Genomic DNA, 16413 nt, shown 5'->3' with positions numbered 1-16413 from the left:
TATAAAAAGGGTTAAATTTGTGTCTTGTGGTCAATTTCATTAGACACGCTAAGATATGTATACATATTCAAAATTGGACTCGCATCTCAACTAGTTCTATCAAAATTTGTATTGTCCTCAATTTCAACAAACACGTGAAAAGTTCGCTTTTAATTTAGATACTAGTACAGCAATATAAATTATACAAAAGTCCAATTCTAACCAATAAGTGAAAGTGTCCAATACTAGTAAAATTGGACACTTTCACTTATTTTTCTTCGTCAATACATTCGTTGAAAATGATATTTTATCTCGCGTATAACATGCTGAATTTCAACGCAATTTTGCATTGTTAAATCTCACCTAAGCAAGGTACAGAAAAATTAATCAGCCAACATCCAAAGGGGTATGGCCCAAGCAAGGTACATGAAAAGAAAAAATCAGACATTGCCATATCCTAAGAATGCGGCCCAAGGAAGGTACAGAAAAATAGAGTCCTAATCTAGAAAGCTATAGACATGGTTCTAAAAAAGAGAGAGAGAGAGAGAGAGAGGCTACCTCCTAATCTATTGATCATTTCTCTTTTTGGGCTTGCCCTTTTTGCTTGCATTTAAGAAGTTGCACCCACGCTTCAAGTGTACATGCATTTTAAAAAATTGTTTAATTTTTAGAGTAAACAAATTATTTACAAAAATTTTAGAAAGTAAATTATACATTATATTACATCTCAAAATAATTATATATTCTCATGTATCGCGTGAGTTTGTAATTAGTATTTATAAATTTACTGTTATTTTGGTTTATATCATATCCTCATTTGAGGACTAAATTGATGGTGAATTAAAATTTTAAGGACAAAAAATGAACTTATAAAACTTGAGGATTTAATTGGAAGTATCCCAAAATGTAGGGATTAAAAAAAGGTAGTTACGCCGTGAGTTTACTGAAATAAACAAAACAACATGCACCAATACTCAAAAAAAAAAAAAAAAAAAAAACCCACCAACTAAGCATATCGGACTAGAATTTATTTATTTATTTTTAAACCTTTTCTATTGCATGATCCAAGGCCCCGAAACTAAGATAGGCCACCCTCAGCCTAGATCAGCCACTCAATGGCCAAGATTTGACATCTCATGGCCAAATTAGAACCAAAGGGCGAACTCAGATCCACTCACCTTAAATTCGGAGAATAAATTAGGACACTCTTAAATTCTTAATAAAGCAAAAGGTTCTCTTTAAAAATAAAAATGGCAAAAGAATTTTTGGACATCATATAAGATCAACATTCTGTTAATTATATTCTGCATCAAAATTCTGTTGCTTCTTGCCAAATAAAAGTGTCTTTATGATAACTTGGCTCATTCCAACAGCATAAGGAAAAAAGTGTCCAGCACCTGGTAACTCATGGTATTGAATCCATGGAAGTTTTTTTGGCAATAAAGCGCTGCAATTCAACATCTACAAGCTTATCTTCATCACCTTGCCACAAATGAACTGAAACTTCATTGTTAGGGAAGGGATTGTCAAGATCGATAGGACTGAATTCCCAATTCCGAAATCCAACCAGCAAGGTACGATGTACTGATTCAAATTCCCCTTGCTGAAATACATGTGCCTGCAAAGACCCATTTAAGAGTGCATAATGAATGCTAGTTCTATGAATGTTTATTTGACGCATACCAGCTGGAGGGTAAAAAAATAAGGATAAAATTAGTTATAAAATTAATTGTAGCTTAAGGTTACAATTTTCTTTAAAAAAAATTAACATTATAACATATTTTGAAAATCGAATTGTTGAATTGTATGTTCTTTACGCTTTTAATATACATGTCAAATTTTTTGCCAATCAGACATTATTTATTATATAATCTACAAACTTATATTTTATGCATAATTTTAAACTATAAAAACTAGCAATTTAAACAATTTATTGATGACATAACCATTGATCTTTAATTTTCTAGAAATTTTGCAAGTATGGAGGATATAAGAAGAAAATATAATCCAATGGCGGATTTATCAAAATTCACTTCCAATAAAAAAAATATTGAGTAAGGTTGTAGCCTTAAGCTACAACTAATTTTATAACTAAATTTAATCCAAAAAATAATTAGAATTGTTAAATGGGTTATGTTAACGACTGCCCTTTAGGCAATTGTTAATAAACTATTTCAGGAAAGTTTTGACTCCACTTTTATAGGAAATAGAAAAAGCTATTAAAACATTAATTTTTTTTCCCCATAAAAATTTTCCTAAAATGGTTCACTAATAAATGCCCTAATGAAATTCTTTAACATTTCCCTTGTTAAATTACCGATTATCTCAAAAGTTTAGTTGTTAGAAAATTCTAAATTTAATCATTAATTTAACCATAATTCTAACATGAAAAATTGTTCTCATTTTGAGAAATTCATTGTCGCAAGGTAAGAAATTGATTTTGGTCTTAAGATACACAACAACCCATTGGAATTCTCTCTCTCTCTCTACAAATGTGATCTAGCTAGCAGAACCAAAAAGCTATTCCAAATTTCAAAGTAACATACGAGCATTCCCATCTGATAATGTAAAAAAAAAAAAAAAAAAAAAAAAAAAAAACGGCATTTTGCATACTCAAAGTTAATTTATCAAGTTTGCATTCTCATTTTAATAATACAACCTACATCCCAAACTCTATTTTACGACACATCATATTAAAATAATTTAAAAAAAAATCTAATTTTATAGTAAGGCCACGCTCAACTCACCCAAAACAAAAAGCACAACACCCGACACATTATTAAAAAAAAATTTTAAAAGAAATTAAACATTAAATATAGTAAGAACTAAATATAGTTCTTACTATAAAAGGTTGTATTTTACATTTTGGCTCCCAAATAAGAATTCTCTAAAAATTTTAGATTTAGATATGTACCATACAATTAGCACATCATGTAAGATTTGATTGCATAAAGGGTCATGTTAACGGATGTCCTTAGGACAATTATTAATAAATCATAATATAAAAATTTTGACACTACTTTCATGAAAAATATAAAAAACTATCAACAGTGTTTTTTTTTTTTTTTTCATTCTCCCAATAAAATGTTTCTAAAAATAGGTTATAAACTAATATTTTTAGGATATTAGTTAACATTTCCCTTACGTAAATTGTTTTTAACCTTTTAAACTTTTTTACCTATCAACTTTTAGAGCATTTCCATCAATTTGGTTAAATTTTTCCGTTTATTTTACACTATAAACCTATTTTTTCTATTTTATATTATCATTTTTTCAAAACACATACATCAGTTTATCTATATTACTATCTACTCTATTTAAATAATATTATTTATTCTTTTTTTATTAGTATTTATTAGTGTAGGGACACAAAATCTTCAGCGGCCCATCAACGTTGTTGGGCTCGCGCAAGGAAAATCCCTCACAATGATATTTGTAGAGAGTGGGCTTAAAAAAGGCAAGCGTTGGGTCGCGGGGCGGCATCTCGGGCCGAACTACAGGCATACCGACATGAGGAAGAGCTTCGGGCTGGATTTTCAGGCCCTTCAATCTTGTATCTAGGAAGATTTGGCTCCTCGGATATGATCCGAGGCGTGTGGGCGCTGTTCCCGGTCACCCATCGGGGGGATTTTAGGTGATGTCCGGCGTGTCTTATCCAGACACTCACTTTCATCAAGTCTTTCTCAAGAAGCCAGATGGGAGCCCCCCTCTTTGGTCACATAACATTCTCTTTTATACTAGCCTACGTTAGTTGTCCTTCGTCCACGTGTAGGGTCGATCTTTCCGGGACAGATATCTGTCCCATCAGTCTAGTCCCAAATTAGCTGGAGATGATCCATAAAGCCTAAGATCCCGGCTCTGTTAGGGGCAGTGTCATGTCAAGGAAGGGTATTAAGGACTATTTCCATGAGATATTTTCTGACCTCTCAAGCTCGCCTGTATCCCATTTTCGTCAGTGGGGTTCTGGGCTTTCCGAGGACGAAGTGGTCCTCGGACGTGTCTTTGAGCCATATCGAGCTCACTACTTTTGGGCTTGGGCCCTGGCCTCCTTTAGTTTGGGGGCCTGTGGACTCCCTATAAGTGAGCGAGCCGGGCCCATAGACTCTTGGGCCCCACAATAGCCCCTCGAAACCCTGCTGTCCAACGTCCTGGTTGGAGAGATGGGTTTCGGTAATTCCGAGCCTTAACTGCGGCTCATTTAATTCGGCCCTTGATCAACGTTGGTGACTCTTCACCTCCCCGAGGAATGCGCCGGTCTACGAGCCGTTTTTCCTAGATTTACGTACGTTGCCGTTATGCCGCGTGGTTATCTGCAACGTGCCTTTAATCTTTTACCATTTACGAGACCTTCTGGATGTAGCGGTTACTGATGGTGTGGGAGAACGAAGCGACGCGTTATACTCTGGATTTCCCTGGGGATTTGAATGTGTCACATACCCTCTTCTTCGCCCCCTATATAAAGAGAGAAGACAGAGGGTGACTTCTTCATATCTGAGTTCTTCACGTTCTTCCCTGAACCCATTTTCTCCATCCCGTTACTCCTCCTTCTATAATACTTATCTCATAGTAATCCACCATGAACAAATCCTTCCTTTCCCAGAAACGCCATATCCCCGCAAAACTCGAGATGGCTCGGTCTGGGCAAGGATGGCGGAGGCTTAAGATTTGCCTCCCCATTCTTTTAGCCAGAATCCGAAGCAGGGACTCGTCATACCCCACTTCTGGTGTGACTGAGTCGAAAACTTCCCTTGTCATCTCCATCCGCTCTCTCACGAGCATACCTAATAAGGCTCCCCTTCTCCCTCTTTTGCTCCTTTTACTTTCTTTTCATTGCTTCACTCTTCTTCTCCTCCTTCCCGCTCATGTCTTCCATCTTCTTTTTCCCTTGCATTCTTCAGTAACAAGAGCTTGCTGAAGTGCTTCCATGTCTTCCAATTCTTCTTCCTTCTCCTTCATTATTTTTGTATAAGGATCTTCTCCTGATATGAGCAGTACTGAGGCATAGATTTCAGAAAGACTTTGAAGGCGAATTCAGAGGACACCTGATGGTTTATTTACTTGTATTACGGATATTGTTATTGTTTTAGCAGTTCATTTTTTGTATAGGCTTGTTTAAGCCCTTCCTTGTATGTTGTAACCATTTGTTATATTAATAAAAGTTATTGTTATTCTACTTCTTATGTCTTGTTTATATATTTTAATAAGCATAAAAGCGCTGCTCGGCATAATAGTATAGCATTTGAATCAATAATGACTAAGACCAAAGTAATCCTTAATAAAAAGATGCCACGATAACTTTAAAGAAATTACTATTCAACATAACAATCCGACCAGTGAAGAATGAGACTTATCTTAAAGTTAGCCGTGATGTGTGTTGAATGCTCGATAAGGTGTAGGAAGTACTTGTCCGAGGACATATTACCCACCGGGTGAATGGCCTCCTTAGGTTGACGATCATTAGGTTATTCCGCCATCTCCATGATACGCGAGCCTGAACCTTTTCCAGTATTTAAACCGAGAAATTTCTTCATTCGGGCAGTTGATTTCCCAAGAAGCCTGAGTCCGAGGACTTTGCAAAATCTGGGTTCTGTTCAAGACTTATGCGTTTTGTCTTATGTACTTGACTTTTCTCTTAGGCTTGAATCCGAGACTTGTGTCCGTATTGGTACTTGGTTTTCCCTTTTTAACTTGAGTCCGAGGACCATGCAAGCCTTAGGTTCAGTTCGAGACTTGTGTCTACGTCAGTACTTGGTTTTCCCTTTTAGCTTGAGTCCGAGGACCATGCAAGCCTCAGGTTCTGTCCAAGACCAATGTCTGCATCAGTGCTTGGTTTTCCCTTTTAGCTTGAGTCCGAGGACAATGCAAGCCTTGGGTTCTGTCCAAGACCAATGTCTGCATCAGTGCTTGGTTTTCCCTTTTAGCTTGAGTCCGAGGACCATGCAAGCCTCAGGTTCTGTCCAAGACCAATGTCTGCATCAGTGCTTGGTTTTCCCTTTTAGCTTGAGTCCGAGGACCATGCAAGCCTCAGGTTCCGTCCAAGACCAATGTCTGCATCAGTGCTTGGTTTTCCCTTTTAGCTTGAGTCCGAGGACCATGCAAGCCTCAGGTTCTGTCCAAGACCAATGTCTGCATCAGTGCTTGGTTTTCCCTTTTAGCTTGAGTCCGAGGACAATGCAAGCCTTGGGTTCTGTCCAAGACCAATGTCTGCATCAGTGCTTGGTTTTCCCTTTTAGCTTGAGTCCGAGGACCATGCAAGCCTCAGGTTCTGTCCAAGACCAATGTCTGCATCAGTGCTTGGTTTTCCCTTTTAGCTTGAGTCCGAGGACCATGCAAGCCTCAGGTTCCGTCCAAGACCAATGTCTGCATCAGTGCTTGGTTTTCCCTTTTAGCTTGAGCATTTCCCGAGGTGCTAAACAGGGTGTCCCTGGGCCTTCACGCAAAGCGGGCTTGGGCCGCGAGTTCAATGAATCCGCGGGTTAAGAGATATTTCTGCAACTTCTGGCCACGTAGTACCTCTCTGACGCCCCAAGGATCGAGGCGCGCCTTCACGAGGCTTCTTGAGTCTCTAGACTGCAGTTGACGTTGGAAGTTGAGCCAAAACCACTTTGTCCGTAGTGCTCCTTGGGACACCGCGTGAGTTGACTGCCATCATCTTGTCTTTTCAAATAAATAGGAGGGAGAGAGGGTTGCTTTATATATACACCCATCCTTTTACTTTACTCTCATATCACGCTTCCCATATCCGGAGCTCTCCCTTCTTGGCATAACATGTTGAAAGCGAGGGTTGGGAAGAAAGAACCTTCTCCGCCGCAGAAGCGCCGTGTCCTCATGAAGCTTATAACAGTAAGGTATGGGCACAGGAAGCACAAGTTCAGAAGAGTACTCCATCTCCACCGAGGGGGAACGGCGTCTCTCCCTCTTTTAGTCGAAATCCGAAGCAGGCTCTGTTCATGCCAGCACTTTGGTATGTCAGAAGAAAGATTCTCCGTCATCAGCGCCTCTGCTTAGCAGCAGGCGAATGTTTAGAGAAAGCCCCTCAGTTTCCCACTCCCTGCATCTTTCCTTCAACGGTGCCAGGCTCAAGTTGGGTTTCTTTGGCTGCCTGAGTTATGGGCATGTAGGAGCGCGGGGGAAGAATAAGGTCTCGGAGCTGTAGCCGACCTTTCCTCCGACATACCTCCTCGGCTTTCTCCAGCTTTCCTGTATTTTTCTTTTTCTTGCTTCTGTAGTAAGCTTTGATGTAAGCTGACTCCAGCTTTTCATTGTACTTTGTACTATTTCTTCGTTGTAATAAAAATGGAAATTGATTTGCATGTTTTAAGCGTTGATCTAATGGGCAATACCACTCTGTGGACGAATGTGCTCTATGTATGTGTTGTTTTGAAAATATTTGTAACAAAGCTACTTTGAAGTATAATCTAACCAACTCTCATCTACCAGCACTATCAGGCATTATATCGATAATTTGTAGTAAATCAAGCTTAGGAAAACTGACCGAGATATCAGTTGTATATTCTGTGATGAGCGCATGAATATCGTCCAAGGCTGATGATTTCTAAGCAATCCATCTGAGCAATTGACTGGGACATAGGGGACTCCGATGACGCTTTCTTGTATTCGGTTTCCCCATAGGCTTCGGTCCGAGGACCATGCAAGGCCCTGGTTCTGTCCGTTACTTGTAAGAGTTCTTTTTGTACTCGGTTTCCCCATAGGCTTCGGTCCGAGGACCATGCAAGGCCCTGGTTCTGTCCGTTACTTGTAAGAGTTCTTTTTGTACTCGGTTTCCCCATAGGCTTGGGTCCGAGGACCATGCAAGGCCTTGGTTCTGTCCATTACTTTTAAGATGTCCTCTTTGTACTTGGTTTCCCCATAGGCTTGGGTCCGAGGACCATGCAAGGCCTTGGTTCTGTCCATTACTTATAAGAGTTCTTCGTTGTACTTGGTTTCCCCACAGGCTTGGGTCCGAGGACCATGCAAGGCCTTGGTTCTGTCCATTACTTTTAAGATGTCCTCTTTGTACTTGGTTTCCCCATAGGCTTGGGTCCGAGGACCATGCAAGGCCTTGGTTCTGTCCATTACTTATAAGAGTTCTTCGTTGTACTTGGTTTCCCCACAGGCTTGGGTCCGAGGACCATGCAAGGCCTTGGTTCTGTCCATTACTTTTAAGATGTCCTCTTTGTACTTGGTTTCCCCATAGGCTTGGGTCCGAGGACCATGCAAGGCCTTGGTTCTGTCCATTACTTATAAGAGTTCTTCGTTGTACTTGGTTTCCCCACAGGCTTGGGTCCGAGGACCATGCAAGGCCTTGGTTCTGTCCATTACTTTTAAGATGTCCTCTTTGTACTTGGTTTCCCCATAGGCTTGGGTCCGAGGACCATGCAAGGCCTTGGTTCTGTCCATTACTTATAAGAGTTCTTCGTTGTACTTGGTTTCCCCACAGGCTTGGGTCCGAGGACCATGCAAGGCCTTGGTTCTGTCCATTACTTTTAAGATGTCCTCTTTGTACTTGGTTTCCCCATAGGCTTGGGTCCGAGGACCATGCAAGGCCTTGGTTCTGTCCATTACTTATAAGAGTTCTTCTTTGTACTTGGTTTCCCCATAGGCTTGGGTCCGAGGACCATGCAAGGCCTTGGTTCTGTCCATTACTTATAAGAGTTCTTCGTTGTACTTGGTTTCCCCACAGGCTTGGGTCCGAGGACCATGCAAGGCCTTGGTTCTGTCCATTACTTTTAAGATGTCCTCTTTGTACTTGGTTTCCCCATAGGCTTGGGTCCGAGGACCATGCAAGGCCTTGGTTCTGTCCATTACTTATAAGAGTTCTTCGTTGTTGATAGTCTTTTCTCTATACTGACTTATTCCTTGGAGGTCAGCCCCTAGACCAAAGAGGGAAGAGTTGGCTCGAGGCCGCAAGCCCCTAGAGCTGTCCACTCCGTTGGCAGTGCACGGCGCAGCTCCTAGCGGTGGCTCATGGCGGAGTAACAACCGTACGTCGCCGGGAATGGGAAAAACCCGTGAGCCTCTGCTTGCTGGAGAGCTGACTCGTGCGCCACCCGTGCCAACGCGCAAGCCCTTTCCCACAGACGGCGCCAATTGTAGGGACACAAAATCTTCAGCGGCCCATCAACGTTGTTGGGCTCGCGCAAGGAAAATCCCTCACAATGATATTTGTAAAGAGTGGGCTTAAAAAAGGCAAGCGTTGGGTCGCGGGGCGGCATCTCGGGCCGAACTACAGGCATACCGACATGAGGAAGAGCTTCGGGCTGGATTTTCAGGCCCTTCAATCTTGTATCTAGGAAGATTTGGCTCCTCGGATATGATCCGAGGCGTGTGGGCGCTGTTCCCGGTCACCCATCGGGGGGATTTTAGGTGATGTCCGGCGTGTCTTATCCAGACACTCACTTTCATCAAGTCTTTCTCAAGAAGCCAGATGGGAGCCCCCCTCTTTGGTCACATAACATTCTCTTTTATACTAGCCTACGTTAGTTGTCCTTCGTCCACGTGTAGGGTCGATCTTTCCGGGACAGATATCTGTCCCATCAGTCTAGTCCCAAATTAGCTGGAGATGATCCATAAAGCCTAAGATCCCGGCTCTGTTAGGGGCAGTGTCATGTCAAGGAAGGGTATTAAGGACTATTTCCATGAGATATTTTCTGACCTCTCAAGCTCGCCTGTATCCCATTTTCGTCAGTGGGGTTCTGGGCTTTCCGAGGACGAAGTGGTCCTCGGACGTGTCTTTGAGCCATATCGAGCTCACTACTTTTGGGCTTGGGCCCTGGCCTCCTTTAGTTTGGGGGCCTGTGGACTCCCTATAAGTGAGCGAGCCGGGCCCATAGACTCTTGGGCCCCACAATTAGTATCTCTATTTCATTTATATATCTTTCTCTCTTACATCTGAACCGTATCTCTCAAATATCAATTCCAAAAGTCTCTCTCTCAATCCTCCCTCAACTATCTTCCTCTCTCAAACACTCACACATAACGAAAAATCTGGCGACAGAGCAGCAGCGGCTCCGTTGGGTTTTTCATGGGGGTTTTCTGTTGGGTTTGGTTTTGATTTTGGTTTGGGATGGTTTTTCAGTGGGTTTGAATTGATTTTGAGTTGGGTTTCCCGGTGGGTTTGGACTGTTTTTGAGTTGGGTTTTTAGGTGAGTTTGGCTTGATTTTGAGTTGGGTTTTCTAATTGCTTGCGCTGATTTTGGTTTAATTTTCCATGGATTTTGGGTCAACTTTGTGGTGGATTATCAACTGTTCAAATAGTTTGTGTTGGTGTTGGTTGGGTTGTGGTGCTGCATTGGTGGTTGGGTGGTTATCCTTTGCTTCTTCCTTCTTCTTTGTATGTTCCACTGGGCTGTTGTGAATGTTGGGGAAGAAGTAGTCTAACAGAGGAGAGATAAAAAAAAATTAAAGAATTATTATACACGGCTACGGTTACCATAGCAAATGCACATTTTTACCCACACTGATATGGGTAGTTTTTTTTTAAAAAAAATTATGTAAATTTTGTCATTTTTTATATTTTAGAAGCGCGGGTGTTGATACTCTTATATCTCTCGTGGAGATATTGCATTGGAACTTATCTCCATCCAAAAACGGTGGGACCTTTCACTACTCATTAACTCCTCATGGGAAGAAGACGTACATTTATGAAAGAACTGACTCTCACTATCTGACTATCATGAGATACATACGATACGTTGATGCTGGAGGAACGCATTGAATGTACGGCTTCTTTTTGAAATTCTATCTACTGCGTTAAATATGAAGATGTCCTTCCATTATTTGCCTTTCCACATGTATAAACTTCCTCTACCAACCTATCTTCCATAGCTACTTCCAATGTATTCTTGTTCATTAATGATCCTACATATCATCATGTGTATTTGTTTCTTAGGAGATTGTTTTTTGAAGTGTACTCATGACAACTCATATATGAATTAATAGCTGAATAAAAATATTTTCTAATTAATTTCATCACGGTTGACCATCCCTATATGGCCTACTATTAACTATAGTTTCTTTTGTTAGGGTCACCAATATCCAACATCTCACATTTGTGATCTCATTGCTATCTAAAGACACATGGCTCACTAAATGCATGCCACATTACCACTACACTACAAGTTACAACCAACATTAATATTATCGATAGCCTCATGTTGTTTATGAAACATGAATAATTTTTATTCATTACTCTTTTATGTTAAAAGTTGTACAACTATGGAAGTACTGTTAAATGATTTCGCAACCAACTTTTAGATCAATGAGCAGACATTATAAGTCGAAATTTAAAACTATAATACTATAGTACTACTTAATTTTTTTATGTTATCTACGAAATCACAACGGTTTCCTCTTCAAGTTTAGAGTGCCAACTGCAAGATCACAATAGAAATATTTAAAGAAAACTAGGTAGTTAACAACGTTGTTACTCATAGAAGTTTCCTAAAGCAATTTTTTGGGCTGAAAATATTTACTCTTGACGAATAAAAGAGAACGTTCAACTACGTACGTACCTTGTTGATTTGTGTCCCAATCTTTTTAGACATTATTTCTAAATCTTGTGGAGAGAAAATATCAGGGTTTCCGGGTACAGCACTTAATGCAGGAAACCACTTTTGTGTGTTCCATAAGTAGGTTAGCCATGGTATGTAATGAACAACTCGAACTGTCCACTGGTCCTGAGGTAGTTGTTTGTAGTAAGCCTCTGTAGACAATTTGGGAGGCAGACCTTGCCACCAGTAGTTGATAATTGGTGCAAGTAGTGCTGCTCCTGCTAACCTGTAGACGTATGACAAAATCAGATTACACAAATTTGTATTTAAATTTGTTTTCTGTAGAGTTCAGAATAACAGGATAACTTTCTCAAATTGAAACAATAGTAGATCATAACTACTTCTAATTGAGATGTAATTTAATATGAAATATGGTTCTTTAGAAACCTTTATGTAATTAATTTTTTTTAAATGACCATTTTTTTCTTCACATGACAATTTTACTATGTCTTAATTTTCTAGAGAAAAATGGAATAGTATTTTCACCAATCTTATTTGTTGTATTAATCAATTTCATATCAAGTTTCCCAAAACCAAAGGGTCATTTTAATTATTGTGCTTTAATAACAATTTTACTATATACACACAATTGAATGAAATATTATCATTAATTTTCATATCAAGTTTGCCAAAACCAAGGGTCATTCCAATTAGTGTTTTAATACCAATTTTTACTTCATACACACAATTGAATAAATGTTATTACTCCCTCCGTCCCACTTTGTTTGTCCTGTTTGAAAAATCAAACTTTTTAAGGGAACATCATTTATTGTCTTGTCTACCTTTTAAAAATGTATAAGTTTCCAAAACTACCCTTAAATAAATTTATCAAAAATTTGAATTATTAATAAAATAGGGGTATAATAGGAATATTAGTAAATTAATGACTTTTATTTTTAGAAACAAGACAATATTTTGGGACATTCCAAAATATTAAGATTATACCATATGTTAATGTTTAAGATTAAGTAGGTATGTTATAGATTAAAAAAAAAAAAAAAAAAAAAAGAGGGTACCATAGATTTCACCATTATAAGATTATATGCACATTCGAAATATATTCACAACAGTTACGTAGGCATAGCAAGCTACTACTGTAGTACTAGTATTTGAAATGTGGCTATTTAGAGTATTCACAATGGTCTCCTTAAAATAAGACAAGGGCCCAATATGGGTAATGAACTCAAGAATAACACTCACATTCTTTCCCACCGATTATCTAAAATAAGATCTTGCAAACAATTATTTTATTTTATGTTTTTTTCAAAAGTGAGTGTGACTGTGTGAGTGTTTAGAAAATCAGTGGACCCAATATACCCATCACACAATTCTCTAGATTTTGTTTGATGAGAGAGCGAATTCGGAAACAAGTTTTTGGAGTTTTTGAAAATAGAGACATGAGTAAGCATTTTGTGTAATTTTTAGTCAGTATTGGGGCCCACGGTCAAACAATGTCACCTCAGTTTTCAGACTCCATCTGCCAACACTACTACCAATGGCTCTAGTGACCCAGTTAAACAAAACACCTACTGACCTACCACAGTTATCACACAGATCACTTTCACAGTCAAACAGTGGGGCCGCGTTTTGGGGTTTTTGTAATTGAAAACCATGACCGGGTTAAGGTGCCAAACGAGGAATAAAGTATACCAATTTAGTATTTATTTTGGTATTTTTTACTTAATAAATGTGTATCACTTGTTTTAAAAAATCAAGTCAGATTATTCTAATAAATCAATTACAATATTTTATCGGGAAGATAAATTAATCATTTATTGAAATAGTCTGATATGATTTTTGAAAGAAGTGACACTCATTTATTAAGTAGGAAATACTAAAACAGATGCTGAGTTGGTGTTACCAAAACATAATATACTTTCTCCAAATGAGAATATGTGATTTTTGAGATACTCTAGCTATGGGAAATGAGTAACGAGTGATGAGGATGAGGTAATAAATGAGCAGTGATGATATTTGATTTGAGTGATGGGTTATAAATGTTTTGAAAAGTTTAGAAAATAATAATAAAAAAAATGAATGAAAAAAAAATAATATTTAAATAAAATATATTTTAGAATAGAAAATTTGACATAATACTCTTTTTTTTTCTTTTTTTTTTCAGGCCTCTTTTTCTTTTGTAGTTTTTTTCTTTTCTTCAAAAGGATCAAGGTTAGCAATAGTACACTGCCAAAATGTGCTCATAAAAGAACAGATTTATTGTTAAAGGGAAAAAAAATATCTTTGATATATATATAAAAGCTAGTTCATACCTATGAGGAATGTACTTGAGGCAGCCCCAAACCAGATGGCTACCAATAGAATAACCAATTACATAAAATTTGTAACCAAGTTCCAACTGATCCACAAGCTCTTCGATATCTAAAGCCAAACTTTTCAATGTTTGTTTTGGATGTGGATCACTTTCTCCATAACCGGGTTTGTCAAAAGACAAAATGTGTAGTCCAAGTTCTTCAATAAATTCCTGAAAAGTATTTCCTTTAGTACAGAATAATTTAGAAACTCAATGTAAATAAAAGAACACATTACAGTACTTTTTTTTGGCTGAATGAACACAGTACAGTACTTGAGGGAGGCTTTTCAAAATAGAACACAATAATTTAGAAATTCAATGTAAATAAAGAACACAGTAAAGTACTTGAGGGAGGCTTTTCAAAATCACAGGACTATGTCTACAAGCACTTAAGCCATGAACAAAGATAATCTTATATTTGGCCACTTGTGCTGGCACACCATGCTCCTTGTAAGCCAAATTCCTTCCATCCCTAAGCTTTATTCTAGGTGCTGTGATGGGTGGTCCGCCAGGTGAGCCACAAATTTTGGGAGGTGGTGGGCGGATGGCTCGATAAGCCCATCCTATTGCTAGCAATCCCATCAATAAGACCACAGCAAACATGGATATCTCTGGTCTTTGAAGTTGGGAAGGGAAGACTTACCCTGAAAATAAGTAAGGTATATATATGTGTGTGTGTGTGGAATCACTTCAGCCACAAATAATTGCAATCATGGAAATCTCTAGTAGCTGGCATTTTCCTTTTCCTATTTGCCCTAATAGTGGTGGCCCTTTGCTTAGGAGCTTGAAATAAGTTGAACAAGGACTTTTTGGATCTTGCCTTGCCAACAATATTTTGATATGGAATATTGGGCCAAAATGGCCAAATACCACAAATTTTTGAAATATTTTGTAAAAAAACACTGTTTCGGAACTATATAGGGAAATAACACTTTTTATGGAACTCGAGTTTCTTAAACTCGAGTTCCTAAGAGTTTTGCCACCGTGTCACTGTTGAGGTGGAAAATTGGGCCATTAAAAAAAATTATGTGGTACTCGAGCATGGTAAACTCGAGTACCATGCAACACAATACTCGAGTATACCAGGCTCGAGTACCATTTTATAATAAAATGCTGTTTTTTTTTTCTAAGGTACTCGAGCTCACCAAGCTCGAGTACCTTGTAAGGAACTCGAGTTTAATAAACTCGAGTTCCTTATAACTTTTTTTTTTTTTTTTGTTGGGATTATTGACAAATAAACATAAACATAAAAATAAGTAGCTTTTTTTATGTTTTTATTTATTTAAATAGAAACATTGTAAAATATAGAAGCATTTTATGTTTTTGTTGTTCTTTTTTTTTTTTTCCTTACATTTGACAGTTCTATCATCACATTGGGTAGTACCAATATTATATCTAACCGTACTTTTACCTTTGGGCTCACTCCTGAAATCACTTTTTTACTTATTTATTTATATATATATATATGTTTGTAGCAAAAAATGAGGATGAAGATGGCAATCCTACATTGGAATGGGCTAAAATACATATAGGGACGATGACAAGTATATGTCAAAATTGATGGTTCCTTTTTTTCCTCGCCAATTACCATTATACCCTTGAAACCTAAAAGAAATGACCATAATACCCTAAGAACCTAAAAAATAACCGAAATAATCACAAAACCTAAAAAATGACCAATATACCCTTAGAACAAAAAAAAATTGACTGATGACCCTGAAACTTAAAAAAAGACCAAAATTACCATAAAACCTAAATAATGACCGAATTAACGATGAAATCTAAAAAATGACCAAAATACCCTTAAGACAAAAAAAAATGACCACATGACCTTGAAACTTAAAAAATGACCGAAATTACCAGAAAACCTAAAAAATGACTAAAATAACCACGAAACCTAAAACATGACCAAAATACCCTTAGAAAAGAAAATGACTGTAATGCCCCCTATACCTAGAGAATATCTAAAAATACCCTTAGAAATTTAAAAAAGACTGAAATATCCTTAGTACCTAAAAAATGACTGAAATGACCCCGAAAACCTTAGAAATGACTGAAATTCCCTCAAAACCTAAAAAATGACCAAAATTCCCCCAATTCCCTCTAAAATTATCAAAATACCCTTAGAACCTATAAAATGATTGTAATGCCCTTGAAACCTAAGAATGACCAAAATATCATTGAAGTTTATCGAAGGTGATCGGGGTGAACCAGCCAAGGACCTTTTGACGATTAAACCAGTATTTCTTCCAATGACTTGAGTATGAAAAGTGGATGAATATCTTCCTTAGCTTGGTGAAGCTTGGTCCTTTTTATATAAAGTTTGGAGTGGGTTTACTTGTTAGGTGCCACTAATATAGTGGGAGATGGGTGGACTTAGTGGGGAGAATGGAGTGAATTTCGAGGAATTCACCCCATATCTCGGAATAATGGATGGTGCAACCGTTCTTGGTTTGCAGAAAATATCTTAGAACTTACTAAGTGTTGATCATCCATGATCTTTTGTCCGTCGATGACCTGTCTCTTATCCTAGACGACTTCCTCCTTTTTGGTGTTACTTCTTTCCTCTTT

General features: G+C 38.1%; 1 pseudogene; it reads right to left on the bottom strand.

Annotated features, from left to right (window-relative positions):
- Positions 1 to 986: 986 nt before the first annotated feature.
- LOC126722455 (uncharacterized) lies at positions 987 to 14517 on the bottom strand (annotated as a pseudogene).
- Between the last annotated feature and the right edge of the window lie 1896 nt (positions 14518 to 16413).

This window comes from Quercus robur, chromosome 4 (assembly GCF_932294415.1).
Source record: "Quercus robur chromosome 4, dhQueRobu3.1, whole genome shotgun sequence".
NCBI lineage: Eukaryota > Viridiplantae > Streptophyta > Magnoliopsida > Fagales > Fagaceae > Quercus > Quercus robur.
This window is presented reverse-complemented; position numbering and strand designations above follow the sequence as displayed.